Raw genomic sequence first — 19075 nt, forward strand, 5'->3', positions numbered from 1 at the left:
ATCCGATAACAATTCTACGGTGATCAAGTTCGTCAGTGATTTTTTTCATCCTTTTTGCAATAATTAGCAAATTAGTGACCCCACCTCATGTTGTATTGAATATCATCATCATTCCCATATATATATATATATATATATATATATATATATATATATATATATATATATATGCCAAAATAAAATCGTTTCACAGTTACTATATGCTGAGAATGAATAATATATACATACGTCTAAATGCGTAAAGTAAGTGGGTAATTTACGTTATACCTAATTCATTATGCGGAGATAGGATAGCATAATAGTATTATGTTCAATAGTGATTTTCCCCTTTGGCCGCGTGACGTAGCATTTATCCATTGGTTCATCCGCTGTCGGTCGCTGAATCTATCAATACTTCTATGCTCTGTTTATATAAAAGACTCGTCACGCTAGATCGGTGCGTGTGTACCGTGACACATGGGCGATAATTCATCGCTTTCTCAAAGCAGCCAAATCTCCTTCGTCCGGTGCTAATGATACTAAAGCATTCGCCTGATCTGCCGGTATCGGCCGTTAAGTTCCCGTATAGAATGAGAAAAGAGGCCAGGATGGGGGTGCAGAGGCAGCTAGGCGTGGAACAGACCACAGCAGCACTATCGAATTCAACGCGGAGAAAAAATTTCGACTTTGCTTGTGTCTGTTCCTGTGCTTTATCGAAACCGGTTACTTGCATATGTACATGTTGTGTCATATTGTGTATGTACCTGCGTGCTCACGAAGGTATACTGGTCCTGAAAACGTGACTGTATGTGAACATCCCTCGGACAACGTTGCAGCTGCTGTTACCGTCGCTGTTTTCTCCAAATTGAAACAATCATTTACGAATGTGCACATTGTTTCTCGGTCTGCCTATTGGCCATTTGGCGCTTGATGCTTTTATATTTGCCCACTCTGACGTGTGCCAACATTAACCAGCGGCATCAGTTCGAACAGCTTTATCGACCGGACAAACCGGTTCTTCTCCTACGTCAATCCGCTGACTTTCCGGAGTTTTAACTGGACCCTTTCAACGGTGGCGCTCAGATATTTATCTGGCAGATCTGCCGTGGCCGGCTAGCAAAAACCGAGTAGGTTTCCTGCTGTTGAAAACGACGAACGAGGGCATCCGCAGTTAAACGCAGTGTTGAAGACGAGTGCGTAATCTGACTGCCAGAAATTACAGTGTGATGAGATGACTGCAAGACTAAAGCGTCTACTAAAATGGTAGGTCGTAAGACGTTACACAATGGCTAATGCTCGTCATTCGACGTATGTGTGCGGCATTTTTTGTGGCCGTGGACGTCAGTTGAAATAGTCCAACGTTATATACCAATAGAGCACTTAGCTGACGCTGACTTCGTACATAAAACAGAGTGACGAGGGGCTCTGTGCGTCATACGTTAATATCGTCTATCGCTGCCCATATCAAGACCGCTCAATGCACTACTACATATAGTACTATAGATAGATAATAAGACCAATATCTACCCCTTTCGTGATTTGCTAGTAATTAATGAAGTGGAAAACAGTAATCCGTAAGTGACTAATGGCAATATTACTCCTAATAACGACAATAATTATAAAAACGATTTTAATATCCAGTCATTAAGTGTAATGGTGGAATAATTATCAACGTCGTTGGTGAAGGCTGACTTTTTCGCCACCTACTGTCGCTAACCGTCTAGCCTGTTACGATGACATTGGTAGAGTAACATCTGTCACATATCTCAGGCCCTCGTAAACCCGTCTATAGCTCAGTGAAGCAGAAATGGCTGCGTACGTCGGGGGCGTCGAGCGAAACGAGGACATCCAAAGGGGGAATGAAAGTGACTGCAGCAGTAATAGTGGTATGCCCGCTGGGGCAAAAAAGATAAAAAGAGGCACAAGACATGGCCAACGTGATAGAAGAGAGACGATTGACCGTTTGCTTTGTTTGCATTGAATCAACGGTTCGATGCAGGAACAGCGCCAGGGCTAAAGGGAGAAAGGGTATAGAAAAGGCTGAGCTTGTACTATATATGCTTGCTGCTATTGTACGGCTGTTTGCCATGCTTGCTCGATCACTTGGCTGGATAACTGGATGGTCGGTCGGGTCTATGAAAGCTCATCGCAGCATAGCGTAGCACTGATAATGGATTGATGTTACCAATCAGTCTTGCACACACGACTGCGGACTGCGAACAACTGGGACACGGTGTAATCACATGAGAATACCAAGACGGTAACAGAAAAGACGAAGATGACTACAGCTGGGGAAGACGATTGAAGTCAATTCGCAAAGTAGTTTTTTCAAAGGGGAAAAGAATCAAGCAGAAACAACAACTGCAATTTTTGGTGACAACAATATTTACCACAAGTAAAATGCGTCGAAATGACCCAGCATGAATTGGGCATGCGTCCGCTTTGTTGCTAACTAGATTTGTCTCTTTTTGATATATCTCTGGGGTTATCGTGCGTCTATATAGCAAATGAGAAAATGTTGTTTCGTATTGTCGTTGACTGCAGGTACAGAAGCAGCTACCACGACAGCAGATAGAATACAAGGAAACGTAGAGGCCTGCCGAAAGTTATTTCGATGGTATTTTTACTTATGATTATCTTGCTGAGCATCTAATTGGCAAACTTGCGCACATCTGTATCCCCATTCCCCTCTATTGGACACCTCTTTTCTAGTAAATGAAAAAGGACCACGATGCCGCCGACGACGACGACGATGGTGACCAGGTTATAATTATATTGTATTTCATATTATTGCTAAATATCCCAAGTGGGTCAGAGTTTTTACAAACAGAAGCACTATCCGTAGAACTACGGAGTTTGATTTAATTGCTTCTTTGTTTGTCGATGTTGTTGTTGTTGTCGTTGTTGTAAAGCGTTCAACGACAGTGTTAACAGATGGCCGACGCTGTCGGAATTAAACTCCGGCGCCCCGTAGTCACACCATTTCGTTTCACGTCACGTTTTAATCGCCACCATGAACGCCATTATCTTGATAAGCAAGAGCACGAAGTGAACGGCGGCGACCACAGCGGCGGCGGCGGCGGCGGCGACGATGGTCATTTATATTCATCGCGTTCGCAGTCGTGCAAGAAGGTTTGCATACGTACAAATGCGGTCATGGCACGATTTCGCTATGACCTTTACCTACACACCTCGAAGAAACGCGTGCATATTACGAAGAACAGCGCAACTTCCAATTTGACAACAGAAATAACAGCCAAAAACAAGAGCTTTGCTCAAAGCGAGCGCGCGGGGATTAAAGTTATGTCAGTGTCGCATATCTATACCATATGCACGACATTGTAATCTACGATCGCCGACAGATTGAAAACTGCTTGAACTAAAACATAGGCGACAATACGCGTACATGCGTAGCCACACAATCACAATAAGGGACGGAAGGGAAGCTTAAATATACGACGAATCGATTAAACGCTGCTCAGAGGGGACTGGGGTAGCTGGTGGATGTACTGGGTTGAGCGTATTTTGCCGACTTTGAAATGATTTTCTTTCTCAGGCCGCCCAGTACAACGGGTTCAAGCGAGTCTATACGTATGTCGATGTGTGTTTGTGCTAAAATAGTTCCTCTCTATTCGTTCTTCGTCCTCATTTTGTCCTCCGCTATTTCGTCCTTGCTTCTAGCAGCTGCTGTGGGGCAATTGTAGCGTAAGAAGCCTTGAAGTGTTTTTATCTCTCCGTGCTAAACGGACCGAAAGGAACAAAGTTAGGTATTTGTATTAGGCCTGAGATGGTTGTTGTATCATATGGTGATCCTCTCCTCCGACTCAAGCCACGGTGATTCGACGATTAGAAAAAAAATGCGCCACATATGTATAGATATAGCATTGGATCGCTTGCCGGAGCAAGAGATAGTTCATATCAGTCGATTTTCGATCAATGAGGCCGCAGTAGCTCTGATGTAGGCGGATGCAAGCGTCGAAGCGCCGTGATAATTATATGGAACGATGACGTTTGACGGGATCAATGCTGTTGACGTCTGTACACCTAGGGTAATGTATTTCTGAGCCAAAGATTGTTAACTCGAGCTCAAAAAAACGGAACATTTAGGTCGACCTATCACAATTTGTAATGGACAGCGCGATATAATCGTTTGCATTTTTATATACAATAATGGGCTCGATAGAAGTTAGTTTATCATTACGCTTGCGAAGCAGCCAGAGGTTGTAACTTGTTTCTGGTCTTTAGCTTACCTTCTTTCTAAATAGGCGCACAGATATAGAGACCATTCATGGCGCACTCCTAAAACTCTCAGAAGCATCGAACAAAGCTTGAAAACTTCAAACATTTGTTTCTTCCCCCATTTGTATGCAAATTTTTCAGCTTTTTAAAAAGCCTTTTCAATTTTCGCGTCTCCTTTTTCGCTTCCTGAAGCAATTGCCCAACAACAACAACATTTACGAGTATGCTAAGCGATCTGGACTTAATCAGGGCTGCTACCGTAGAAACTTTGGTTGTCGGCCAGGAATCAGCTAGCTTAACTGCTGGAGCTGTGGCCGGCCCTTTCGCTGTCGTTGCTACGAGCATCTTACAAGGGCAAAATTGAATTTTCAACAAGCCGCACATAACACTTTGTCATTATCTTCAGCTTAACAGGGTGCTTCCAATTTATGGCCTTTTCGCTTGTCCACCGGTTGTTCACTCCCGCTATCCGCTTACCCCTCGCCCCCATATTTCGCGACACAACAAGCCCCGAACTCAATGTTCTTTTTTCGTGCTTCGTTTTTTTTTTTTTTTTCGACTTTCTCTTTAGATCGCCTTTGCCGCCGCCACTTGCCGTACTACAGCTATAACTAGTGCTATGCTGTCCTATTGTGTATGGTCAGTCCGTGTGACAGGCAGACATGCTGTTGGCCTCTTTTTTTCCATCGAAAGGCCGCTCTTGCTTGCGCCGTTGGTTGAAATATTAGCTCGTTTCATATGAAGTTCTCCGAGCTCCCGCCTCCGTTCGACCGTTCCTTGTTTTGTACAATTTAAGTATGATGCTACGTGTGAAGATATCTCTATATTTAACATACGAATACCATTGCTTCCAGGATCCGTTGCATTATCGTCCGTCGTTATACATTACTCGTTTAATGGCCATGGTAAAATCACTGTTGTGCTATACAACATAGGATATCGGATACACTCTAAGACGTTTTTGTACGCAGTTTGGTAACAGGAGACTTTTGTATCGAGCTACTGGCGTTCGTTAACTTATATACAAGCCTAAACGCAACTAATGAGGTGACGTTAAAGCTTGAAAAAAAAAAAAATATTAAAAATCCTATTGCTAGCATTAAACGAGCAGAGCCAGGTCACCCGTCGCCGTCGTCGCTCTAAAAGATGAACCCATTTTATCATTTGTTGGACCAAGGTAATAGCAGGACTTTTCCCAAATAGTTTCTATATTGCAATGATCGATTTAAACCAAATTATGGAACGTTCTCAGGTGCTTCGATTCTACCCTGTATCGTCGTGCCTTTTGGAGATAACAGGACCCGCAGTATTCTCCGTCTCCCACAAAATGCCATTCTGCATAAAATGTTGAAGATAAATACTGTGTGATACCGTATTCTCGGCCGGTCTTTGTTGTCGTGGGGTTCCGACGAAAGCTTCGATGGTTGGAAGCACTACAGGTATTATTAATACATTTGCGTGTTATTGTTATTATCATCATTGCGTAGGGGATTGGATACGGACAGAGGGACACTTACGCATAGTTGTGGCCACGTCTGCGCCAATGTTAATTGAATGATATGGAAGACACGTTTGTAAAAAGATAGCAAAAACGGCAACACCTAACGCCTAAACAAAGAGATAGCGTCATCGACAAAATCAATGACAAACAAGTGATCCAAGCCCAATCAGGGCAAACGACTGAATGTTCGCCAGCGTTTGCTCGACGTCGCAAATCTCTGACAAATTATAGAGTCTCTATTAGGTGTGCAATAGATAGAGGATGAAGACCGGCACCGTTGACCGCTACCGTCCAGCCCGAGTGAATGGGTAGACGAGGAACAAATAGCGCTACTTGTGAACATCGACGCCCCCGAAATAGAATCATATTGTCGTACGTATGCTTATATACCACCCCAATTGATAAATGTCTTGCCGTTAACTGCAGGCCGAGGTACCAGCAGGTGCAACAGCACGCGCTGTGAAACGAACGGCTCTACCGCTAACGGAATCTGTCAATGGCTCTATTTTCCATACAATCTTCGTCGTCGTCGTCGTCCCTGCCTTTGCTAGCTGCCGAAACTAATGGGGAACGGCGAACGAAATCGCCCTTCACAAATGATTATGCTACTTATAATAACACAGATTGAAGGTGTACAGAAAAATACGATCTATGTTACAACACGTCGGATCAATTCAACCATAATAGTAACCATAAAATAATGACAGCCATAATAAAAACGATAGCCATAATAGCAACCGAATATAGCCAGCACACACGACACAATATGCCGCGAAGGTTTGAAAAAGGGAAATCATGTCTTAGCTGCGGCATTAGAGCGATACGGCAGAAACAAACGGAAAACGGGGTCGAAGATGCAAGGAAATTATTACGTTTGCGGGTATCGCGTAAACCACTCAAGGGCATCAGAGACCTGATCGCCGTCTAAGTGTCTATCGTAGAGACGAAGTCTTCAAGAGGCAGCTCTGAAGCGTTGCTGTTCTTAGTCTGTTACAGAATGACAGATTGGTTTTGTCAAATAACGCTTTACTATTTATAAAATATATCTCCTCGCTAACTTTGCACAGCATACTATGATCAGCTACACCAGAATAATGATTTTATGCGGGCTCGTGCGCGTGCATACGCATCGGAACGGTCGCTGATCGCCGTTATACGACCACTTTGTTCGTAGCCTTATCGAAGATCTGTTTGAAGGCAAACGAAGCGAACAAAGAAAAGCCAACTTCGGATTTCATTGCTAGATAAAACTTCAGGCAGGAACACGCAGCGAGTCGTTGCTAGACAACGTGCGCAACTGGCTAAATTCTGTAACACGTACATGACAGCCAGAACTGTTGCCAATACGACAGCTCGGTAAGTTTTGCGGTGGTGCCACAATTACAAAAAAAAAAAAAAGTAAACAAAACGACAAGGTCTGACACTTTGCAACAGACGTATATATATATATATATATACGTATAGTATGCGTGTGGACTTTATCTAAGTCTTGTACGTCTCTAGATCTGCGTCTAAAACATATTGAGCGGATATAGCCGTCGATCGTATAACACACATGTATGTGACTATGGCAAATATCTCCTATTTACAATCTGTTGCGATTATCGCCGTAGCTGTACGTGGCAGGTCGAAAACGTATATGAATATTATAGTTTTCTTTTTATCTGCTCGTTTCGCTACGTGCAGTCATGTATCTAGATACGCGCATACAGCGTACACTGGAATTGTACAAACAACGTCAGTAGTCGAAAGAAGACGTAAGAGCATTATACACACAGATACGAGATAGTGTTGTATGGGAAAACGTGGTGCAGGTGTTATTAGCTGTTCGATTCGATTGTTCTATCACGAAGAGAATATCTTCAATGGATTGTGAAGACAACATAGCGTTGTCAGTCTGTATGCTCGAATACACAAACGGCTCGATCATTCGAGAATGAGATTACATTCGAAGAACTCGTTTGTCTTCCGTACAAAATATCTAGACTACATGGCAGCCAACAGAGCTGATACGTGACTTTTTTTGAATACGGGTCGACAACATAGGCTACCTTGAAGATTCCGACATAATGAGCAATTCGGGCTTATAACTAAAGTGTCTGTAAGAGGGCCGGGCATATTTGCATGCATCTGGTAATTTAATTACGTACGATGTTTTTCTCGTGCACAAAAACTACGGTATAAATAAATAAACACACACACACACAGTTGTGATTAGTAGTGCGACCATGGGGCACTCACTATGAACGTGCAGTTATTTAATACTAGCAGACAGAATTCATTCGCTAACGCTCGTTTTTATCCGTTGGGCTATATTGAAAAGATAGCCGGCTTAGATGGTTCCTTACCGAGGCATGATTGCCAATCGTCCTTTCGAGCTTTCTAATATTGGCCTATTTCAACAAAGTTCGTCATCTATTTCATGGTAGTTTGTTAAGCCTGTTTAACATTTTTATATACTCTACCGTATATATATATATATATATATATATATATATATATATACATATACATTTACTACATTGTAACGAATCACTACAAGATTTACATCGGGTACACATTTCTGTGTTGGTAAATACATAGAACTTGTCGAGGAAAACGATACAAATCGTCTGGAACCATCTGTCATTACCGTCCGTTCCAGAGGTACTACGGTCAGTTTTTGTATGATAATCGGCGTTTACCTACTGCTAAACGTCAGTTACCAACGTAGGAGAACGACAATATATTGACTAGTTTATTTCCTATTTACTATAAACCAATATGTTCAATGCTAAATAGCCGCAACGCTAGGACACGCAGATCTCCTTCCGTTGTACTCGCCCACACATAGGAGGCGAGGCGAGGCGAGGCAAGGCAAGGCAAGGCAAGGCAACAGCAGCTGGTTGTCGAACAATGTTTCTAGTGAACATCCAGGCAGACAAGTGACACGTAACACCAACACAATCAGCACGCGCTGATACCACAACCAGGGCAAGTGAATAGGTAAAATCGTCGTCGTTCCTTAATATTACAACAATTACGACAAGAACGGCAAAGCGCGAAAGATATGGGACATAGGGCGAAGGAGTAAGGGTTTATAGCACTGCATTTTACGAGGGGATGAAGCGGAGGGCAGGGAGGATAACTAGGTATCGTTTGTTCGTTCTATAAATATCCGGCCGCTCTGTTCCGGCGTTCTCGTCCGGCCGGCCTCTTCTATTTGTCTCTGGGCCACAAAATGGGGATCGCGAAGGCTCCTCCACTGGGATTTGCCTCACCGGCGATAACCAAGCGGCTAAGCTGTTTGCACGGCTAGCCCGCGCCCGCCCGCCCGCATTCACAAGACTATGACACACGCACGTAAAAGCACATCGGCGACACTGAGACAATATAATGGTGAGAATAGGGTAACACCGACAACTCCAGTGAGTGGCAGCAGCGGCGATAATGCCATGGACGCAGCCATTGATAACAACAACAACAACAATTTTTGACAACAACAATAATAATAATGATTTTCTTGCCATTATCGGTGTTCACTTTATTCATTCAGCTCTCCAACCTGATTGCTTTGTCCGCTTAGCATTTTTCCCGCTCCGCTTGAGGCGTCCATCGCGTCGCATCCCGTGTCGCCATTGCTGCCGGCCATCGATGAGAAGACGGCTACATCGATAAAATGAAGACAACAGCAGCAACATCTTGGCGCATCACTTTAGATACCATGTAATCCATCGCCATAGTAGATTGGTCCCCCGCGTTTGGGGGGTTCAGGCTGACTCTCTCCCTGAGATAGGCGCGGATCGACGTCCCGGCGACATCCCGTTTTTCGAGTGAGTCAGCCCGCCCTACCAAAGAGATATCTCCATACGAAAATACGTATGGTTTTAATAATAACAACAACAGCTATAAAACAGCAACAAGATGGAGACCAGCACAATCGCTGCTGCGATTGTTGCTGTCGTTGGTTCGTGGCTGAACGTTGATGTACGCACACCAATCAAAGTGTATGGTCTGTGGCAAGCAATGTTCTCGTAACTGCGCCCCCATCCCATTTACGGTGATGGGTTTCATCGACTAGTCGCGCCTACCTCTAGGGCTACGATTGAGCAGAATACACCTTTACAACGGGAATCACCAGCACCAGTTACAAAAGCAGCCTCATAACCAGGCGTCACCAGAGGGAAACATTGACTAGCTAGCAGCTGTCCTTCTTTCCCTCTGACGGGGGCGCTCGGCCTGTAACGATGTTGCAGGTGAATCCGCGAAGGCAGACGTCAAACCAATGTGGGCGTTTCAGTCTGCACTACGCACTATAGTTGCTGCAATCGCCGAACGGTAGCAGCAGCAGCAGCAGCAGCAGCAAAGATGACACAAATAATTACGTTCCCTTCACGAGCGTCGATAGGAGTCGTCATTCAGATGTCTTCGAACTAGGGACATACAATTGGTAAGTACACTGACAAGGACCTCCCTACTTACATACACAGACAGTAGACACAAGCAACTTCAGCTCTTAGCGACACATGTCGACAGACTTTTCAGAACTGATAGTAGGCAACTGGCCACGAAAAGCCGCGTCAGCAACAAGAACAGATGTCCTTCAACTGTTCTGGCTAGACAGAATCATCATCATCATTGTCGTCATTGTCGCCATAGTGCGTGTTGATATATCAAAGCTCCCTTTATAAACGTTCGGCCATAAGGGACGAGCCTTAGTTCATTTACACTATACTGCAATAGGTTACCAAGTTTTCCGTTCACGCATTCATTCAGTTTGGCCTGCTTTATTTCTCTGGCCAACGATGCAGTGGTCGTTCATTTCATAGCGTTCGCTTCCACATTATCGACAATGGTAATAACAATCATAATTATAATAACAATAGTAACGATGATCCCAACTCAGCTGAATACAACTAGCAAACCGTCGTTGGCCATTCAATATTAGCTAACAGTTTTGCTGAATAAAAAATCGACGTATGCTACTTGAATGGATGGGTAGATGTGTATAACTGCGTATTGCTAACCGGAAATCCATTATCGGTGTTTGTTTGTATTTAATAATCATAATTAGCGGCACGAGCGAAAACAGGAAGGGGGCCCCCGGGGGGGGGGGGGTAGGGGTGCATGCATCATAAATACACTGTGTTGGGACACACTAACGGCGAGGTCGTCTACATAAAGTAGAATGGAACTGTTAAATTAATGCTGTTGCTGTTCTGCGACGCTTGTAAGGAGGTACAAGAAGGACCAGCGCGCACAGAGATTCATGTGTGCATATCTGCCTGAAGGCATACCTATGCACATGATTTTCACAAAGCACATTTCTAAATAAGTATTGCTTAAAACAGCTTCCCCTATTTATTAGCTAATCAATTGGAAGGGCTTGCGAAGGAAGACCAAGTCAATGACGTTCGTTTCCCCTCGTATCCTATAACGTCTATATATATGCGTGCGCTGGTTAAGAATTGAACGGCAGTAGTTGGCCACTTGCAAGACTAAGCAATAAAATCACCATCATCATTAGCACAATGACGGCTTGTAATGGCGTAGAAATCAATATGGCGACAAGCCAGCCATTTGAAGAGAATCGAATTGGACATACAACAGCTTCATCGCACTAACTGGACGCTGCGTCAAAATGACGTTAGCAGAAACTACGGCTCTATATATATATATATATATATATAATTGGAGTGCAAGTGACTAGCAGATGCAGGGCGCAAGACTATTGCCGCTCAAGCTGCAGCAAATCGATATGAGAGAATATTTAGTAAGAGCATAGCTAGTTATAGAGGCACGTAGCTGTCGATGGTTAGTCACAGGCCACAGCGGTAGGACCCTCCATTCTTAATGATCCGCATGCTGTTTCGTAGTAGGTATATAGCACTGATGACAATATTGCACGTAGCAATGGGTCTGGATGAACAATATCCGTGCATCGTGCATTTGACAACAACGAGAATAGCTTATTTATGCATGTTGTGTTGTATAGAAACAGTGAGTAACTGGAGACGATTAATGAGCGACCCGCTTTGAATCATTATGGATGCATACAGCCTTTGGTCACGCTGCGTAAAGAAAACGAAAAATAAATATTATAGTCGACTTAGCCATTTTTCAAATTTTATTTTGTGCGCCATTTCAAGTATGGGATACTGACAATAGATTTTTAGTAGCTATCGACTGAACTAACAAAGCTGAAGGCCAAAGATGTAAGCCAACGACCAAATAAATCCTTTGCCAGAAGCAACATTCGCAGCGACGTTCGCTCACTGAGCTACGAATCACAAAAATCACGAGATAAAATAGACGTTTTGCCCTACAGTGAAAGCTCTAACTGCAATTGCCTTTGTTCCGTAAGCTGGCATAAGTAATTAAACTGCAAAAGATTTAGAAAAAGGCTCATCTAGTAATCTTCTAGGTAAAAGACAATGTCTACTATATAATGAATATATTCAGCTTTTAATTTCTATAAATACTAGGCGTACGTGCACGCTTCTGATGCTATTGAAAGCTGCATCGTCGCCCATTTTCGATAAGGATCGTGCATTGTTTCCAAACGTGAAGTTGATCTGAAGAAGGCTAATCTGTGATTTGTGCTGAGCCTATGTAGATATGCGCGTCCTATATTGGCTATTTTAAAGGAATCTTTATACACATATGCCCACCTGACAATTCGAAAAGTGGAAAAGCCAATACACGAGCGGGATATTTTACACAACATGCGATCATGTATAATCTTCAAGGCGGTTGCAGAATACCATTGTCAGCATTAGTGATAACGCAATACGACGACTATTAATTCAAGCACGCGAAATCTGCTACGGTTGAGCGATACAATCTCCTACAGTTGATCAGTGGCCATCACACCGGTGGCTCCCGGACGAAAATCGCTGCCACAGGGTACTACTGTTCGTTAACCTCATCGACTTACATTGCGATCGTGGTAAACAACACTCGTGGCAAGAAACGTACCAAAACGAATCAGTTGAAATTACCACACTTTGCACATTTTGTAGCAAACTCTTAACTGTACGAATTATTACAGGTAACCCCTTTGTCGACTTCTTGGTTAAAGCGGTAAAAAGCGAAGGAAAAAATCAAGCTGATAGAAGGCAGGGTACGAGGAAGCGGTCCACACGTAACCCAGCTGGGTGGCAGGAGGCAGCTTCGTAACGAACCAATAGATAGCGTAGCATGCAGCAGGCCATACAACCAATGCAAAAAAGTCCACAAACAACCAAAAAGGAATGAATTCAACAGTGGATTGGGTACTACTACGGCATAGACAGTGCCGAACAGCGACCGCTCGTAGTCTGCTGCAGGCCGAAAGCGCAAAAAAAACAAGGGCTTATCGACCCAAAAGAAGCAGAGCGTCTTCAGCGAGGTGGGTCTCCCTTCGGGGAAGCTTCGGTTCAATTCTGTCCAAAACTCGTAAACTGACAACGGCCGTGTCCACTTCGTTGAAACTGTAAAGCGGTAAAAAATAGAAGGTACGTCTGAAACGAGTAAAAAAAGAGACTGTAAAATAAATCAAAGAACAATGCGCGCACACATATAAGACTAAGACGATAAAACAGATTGAATGGGTCGCGCCATACGAACAGCCACCGACACCCTATTATACTAATATCATCGAATTAACGGTAAGTTTTTATAAATAAAAGCAGCATAGCTACCATAGTGAGTTCGTACGAGAAATGACATTGCTTGCATCCGAACGGTCTTTTTTTTTCGTTTTCAGAAAATATACATACACAGGCACACATATATGTATCTGTGTTTGTGTAACGTTCTCTTGAGATCGCAAAGGAATTGTCGAACGAAGCATATGACATGCCTAATTAGATCTATTAGCCGCCCACTTTTTGTATAGGTGGGCTATTGCCAAAATGGAGCTGTATGAAGATGTCCGCTACTTAACGGCAGACTAGGAATACGACTAGATCGAGTTCTAGAAACACAGCCCGACCCCATACATTCGAAGCTTGCAATGAGGTTTTTATTCAAGGATAGCTATCCTAAGAACCACACAGTCATTGGCACCCGAACAATACTGCCGTTCTAAATTTGCGATAAAAAAGGCCACGGTGTCTATATAGAAACTATTCAATAGAGTCAACGGTTAATGTGCGCTTCCTTTCCTTTGCAACTGCCTGCTACTTTTGGTACGAATACAACGCAGGCTGCGGTACAAGTGAATCCTTTTTTGTTTTTTACCGAAGCGACTGTGTCCTAAACCTACATCTGTCGAAACGGCTGTAACTTGACACATGAAGCATCGAGCAGGCCTTTGCTGAGATCAGTTTAATGGCGGTCCAGCGTTCGAGCCTGTAGAACGTGGATATCCACATCACGCAGCGCCGTCGATCCTTACTTACCATAACTATTCGCTCACCGACCATCTATTGGTTACACTGTCTTTTCGTATGCCCCACTGGTCTCTGTGTGGAACCGAGATTCGGTGGTGGGAACAGGTGGAGCGGTGATCGGATGCGCGACAAAACAGTGTTCAGACGAAGAAGAAGAAGAAAAAATGGCAAATAACGTTTGCTGCCACCATTTCGATTGATTCCACACATAGAAGACGACATCGCCAAAATACGTGACGCGGTCCAGTGCTCGCAGCGCGAACGTCGGCTGATCGCTTCGATTTAGCCATGCATCCGATTTAAGTTAAACTATTCGAAGCTGCTGGGTTCCGTCTTCATAATAAAATCAAGTGGAACACAGCGTAACGTCTAGGGGTGGATGGCAAGATAAACACATTTGCAAAAGCTGAAGATAGCCAAACGTTTGCAGCACGTTACGGTCGGGAGGCGACAGCATAACGGACTAAGCACGTAAAAGATATTGGCTTAACAATGAATGTTAGTGTCACAGCATCTGTATCTAGCCAAAACGAGCAGCCTCTCATAGAGGCAAGTAGCACAGAATGCAGCTAAAACAAGCAGATACGTTGTCTAAATAAAACTTTATGTAAAATTTTTCGAAAAATATCTAGCTTGCTGAGAGATAAGATGCTCACAACGTAAATTGTCGTATGACGGGAATTCTCCGAAGAGTTCTTTCATGTAGCGATCAGTCTGCCTGTTAGAATCTTTACCGATTCGATGGAGTTCTAGAGTTGACATATCTGGCCAGTGGATGCCAAAATCAAATATGGAGAGAATGCTATAAGTGTCCGCGTCGGTGTCTACGACATTCAATTTTCTTCAATGGAGGCGCACTAAGGTGAGAGTTTCTTTATCACACTCCTTGCCTTTCCTATACCGCACTCTCGGACTACCCATCACTTCTCGTTTGAAGTAGCATCCAGTGGATACATCATGATCACGCCGGTCCGTTACTATATAATAAAGCTTCTCGCCTGAATCACTCGTTGAATCGATACAAGAAGCGGCAACGTCAGTACTCCACTCGCGGAACCGGTTTCGACCAATGTCGAGTTTATTTGCTGATTTAATAAGCTGATGTCTCAAGTCAATAGAAGTCGATAGTTCTGAACCTTTTTTGTAATCGTCTATCTGAATTTTTAAAACTTATACGAAACTCGAGGTAAGTACAAGCCTTGATTGAGCTGCTTACTTCAGCGCATTGGACCAGGCTGAATCTCGAGGCAATAAGTATGATATCAATGTGCTCGTTCCTGCGAACTACAAATAGACTGCTGCAGAACGTTGATACCACCGTTGGCCTGGGTCTTCTGTCCCGTTTTTTCATCAGTCCTACTGTGTATTGCTGTGTACAGTTAAGGAATACGACAACCGCCTGATTTTTTACCTTACTGCATAAGACTTCGCACCGAATATGATCATTGCCTTTCGTTTGTTGAAGATCTATGAACTTGAGGCTAATGCCATTCATAAGATCTGGCTGTGCATGTAGACCCGCTGTATGTGAACTTACTTCACAAGTTACTGATAAATTATTGAGCTTAATTTTAAAGTAATCTTGATCAAATTTATTCTGGCAAACAGATGCTAAAAAGTACATTCCAATCTAGACAGAGAGTTGAAAAGCGCCGACTCCTATTTTATTACTCTATCTATATGGATTTAAATGATTTATTAGTGCTACTGTTAGTTTTTGGCCCCGTTTGCCCTAACGTGCAAATCAAATGTTGTACTGGCAACCCATTTTGTCCGCGAACATTGCTAACTGTTCCCGCAGCCGACCGTTGCCGGTCGATTTAGTTAGCCTTTCGGCCCTATTCGTTCTTGTGTGGCCCAGTCCTGCGTTTATCGGATAGCGATGCGGTCCTGCTGCTGCTAATGCTGTTTGCTCAGTTTTGCATTAATGACGGTGGCGGAAGTAATGTTGCTAGTAACTGGCGGAGCGCACCGGTCGTAAAAATTTCCCCTCCCGCGCGCCCCTTTTTTTTTGCTGGCGACCTTTTTTTATTATCTCATCGACGTCTGCATTAGCTTAGCTTTACCTACTTTGTTATTCATGGCTGTTGTTACCTCAAGAAACAAACACTGCATTAGACTGAGAGTATTTCTGTCCTAATAAATACATTGGTATTTGCATAGAGGGGCATACATTTTATCAAGCTCGGCTCCCGTTTTCGATTCTTTCGAGTGTTCCTTACCAAATCGTAAATTAGATCGATCTGGCGTCTTTCGTTGGCTGATAGTTATATTTAACCTGCAGGCTTTACGTAGTTATCATCTAGTAGACATGCAATAGTATAGCGTCACAAGTAAAAACTGTAAAAAAAAAATTACTTTGTCTAGAAACTAGTCCGTCCCTGTTAAATTTTCAATACGTTGACTGCGATGATATGCCAGTAACTGAACGTTGATTTCAATGGTATATGGTGCAGAAAGAGTTTAATAACCTTTTGCCAAAAGCATTTTTCAGCGGAAAATATTGTTTAATTTTTTTTTGTTGGTTCACAGAGCACGTGCCCGTCTGGAAACGTTGGTCAGCAGATCAACGCAGCAGATCTTGAGCCCGCTCTAGTTATTACACCCCTATGAACAATGATCCTTGTCAATGTTAAATATAAATCATAAGCTCAGTTGAACAAATCCACACACATTGGGAAGGTCAAGTAATGCGTTAGCGATCGCTGAGGCCATCAAATCTAGGACTAATTCGGGTTTCCATTCTTACCTAGGTACGATGATAGCTGCCATCTATGTTCCAGAGTGCATTTTGTTTATGTAGTTATTTTTCGAACGTCATAACAACGATAGCCAAATTGGTCGTCAAATTTTTGTCGGTAGCCCGTCACTGACATTCGATCTTTTGAAGTGAGACAACCCCCAAAGCAGTAACAGCAAACGTATGCACGTGTGGTTTTTATTTGGCACGGTCCGTGCACCTGCACTCTTTATATTCGTGTAATAATAAAACGAGTACTAGATACTTCATATGTATCATACACTAGAAGCTCTGGTATTGTACATCACTGACTGGTTAAACATTATTGTTTGCAGGCGAATAAGTTGATTAAGTTACCCTGACCAGAGTGGTACTTCAGATCTGTAGCTTAGCGGATACTGACTGCAATTTATATATATATATGTATATATATATATATAATCAAATTGTATATATATATGTATATAATCAAATTAATAAATAAAAATTAATAGTCGTTAGTATTATATGGCAAGTGTTTCGGTTTGCTAGTGGCCAGGGGGGCGCAATAAAGAATCGGTAAACGCTAACAGTACCAGCTAGCCGCTAACTAAATACTATAAATAGAGGTAAACCCCAGATCACTAGCACAGATATAATAAAATATCGGTGATGCCTTTAATAGTTTTTGCTTATTATGCATAGATTTATATAGGTAATTGTGTTATTGATTTTCCGGGTAGCGAAAGCTATGGTTAGCTGTTTCGATACGAGATAAATACATTGGAGTCAATTTTTGTATGTGATCAATTATAATTTACTACCCTTGAATAGGTACGTAGAATGGTTGCGTTAAGCCTGAATTTTCCTTCGGGGAAAGCAGCAGAGCCTCAGGACCAACTCAGCTGTCCAGATGGGACGATCTACGTACCGAAGTGATCAAGCTTAATAAGGTGCTACGAATCCGCTTCAAGGACAAGCCGACCAAGTCAATCAATGAACGTTGGTAGCAAATATAGTATAGTAAAGTATATGGCTACGTTAACTTTTCACATATTGAGCGTAACTATTACATACCGTCATACTGAGCCAATTTCAAATAGCCAGAAATAGGTTGTTATACTCGCAATGTGATAGTTTGCACAAACTGCTGCTGAACAGTATGAAACTGATTACTTTTTGAGATTAAAGCTATGTCAGTCTGCGGACGAAACGCTTCGTAATCTTCTTTCGAACGTAACATCAATAACGACAGCCACGGTGGCGACCAACGACCGCTCATTTGGGATGTCTACATCACTACGCCGTTGAGTAATACGGCCGGACGCAGATGGAGCTCGGTGAGGTTTTTCTCCACTCATAAGGACCGGAGTGACTCGTAGGGGCGCAGCCATCTACACTGGCCAACCATGCGCGTTCTTCATCAAACTTCACAATACACTCACCGGATACCAAATTTCCGCTAGAGCAGCACTCGTTTTCTGGCGTGCTCACAAACTTATGACTTCGTACTTTTTACGTTGTATCGACATCTGTATCTTTGAACACATAGCCGAAACTAGTTTCTGTCTCGCTCTACACCACGGGACTGAATTTGGAAGTGTACAAGCATGATCTCGTCAAAGTATCAAATGGACCCAGCCTGAAGAAATTCGGGTTGCGTTGACACAAAACGAACAAATAATAGTAGAATTTTATGATTAAAAAAAAAAAAAAAAAAAAGCTAATTTAAGTCAGTCTATGTGAAACAAGCAACCACTCGCTCTTACATTAAGATCAGCAGGGTACGTACTGTTTTTGAACTCTTCCTCGCCTCGGCCCTTAAGCAAGAGAGATCTTCCATTTTCGCAATCTGCTTATCTATACGTATGAAACTAAAGAAGCTAAGCCTAGGTATCATCGAATCCCGACATGATCTCACGATTTTTTCCAGCAAACAATTGATTAGTTGATCTGCTTTCTCCGTTCTTCCCCCTTTTCTTTCTTTTACTAAGTTAACCATAGACAACAACTTCAACCTAGCTTATGATGACGTTCATAATAGTCATGGACAATTATTACGAGGCCATGACGATAGCGATGACTATCTAACAAAAGTTTTCGCAACAATGGGTCTTTGCATCAGCTACTTATATAGATAGATTGTAGTCTTGGACTGAAAAACTCCTTGTTCTTCTATAGCTATTACGTTTGTTGTACAGGGCTATCGGTCCAGAACTAGACGCGAGAAACACCTGCGTGTACATTGTATCTAGTTAAGTCGTCTGAAATCTATGGTTGTCT

The 19075-nt window shown here is 42.9% G+C and overlaps 1 long non-coding RNA gene across 3 annotated transcripts; it reads left to right on the forward strand.

The window, feature by feature from the left end:
- The first annotated feature begins 944 nt into the window (after window positions 1-944).
- Window positions 945-17319, forward strand: LOC111266739 (uncharacterized). 3 transcript variants are annotated; one of them, XR_002684253.2, is made up of 4 exons: window positions 945-1242; window positions 12750-13347; window positions 16606-16826; window positions 17149-17319. It is a non-coding gene; the product is annotated as an uncharacterized LOC111266739 (long non-coding RNA). The 3 variants fall into 3 exon arrangements; XR_002684251.2 differs by having other exon boundaries at window positions 16606-17319; XR_002684252.2 differs by having other exon boundaries at window positions 12750-13194; window positions 16606-17319.
- Window positions 17320-19075: the final 1756 nt, after the last annotated feature.

This window comes from Varroa jacobsoni, unplaced genomic scaffold (genome assembly GCF_002532875.2).
Source record: "Varroa jacobsoni isolate VJ856 unplaced genomic scaffold, vjacob_1.0 scaffold_1111, whole genome shotgun sequence".
Lineage (NCBI taxonomy): Eukaryota > Metazoa > Arthropoda > Arachnida > Mesostigmata > Varroidae > Varroa > Varroa jacobsoni.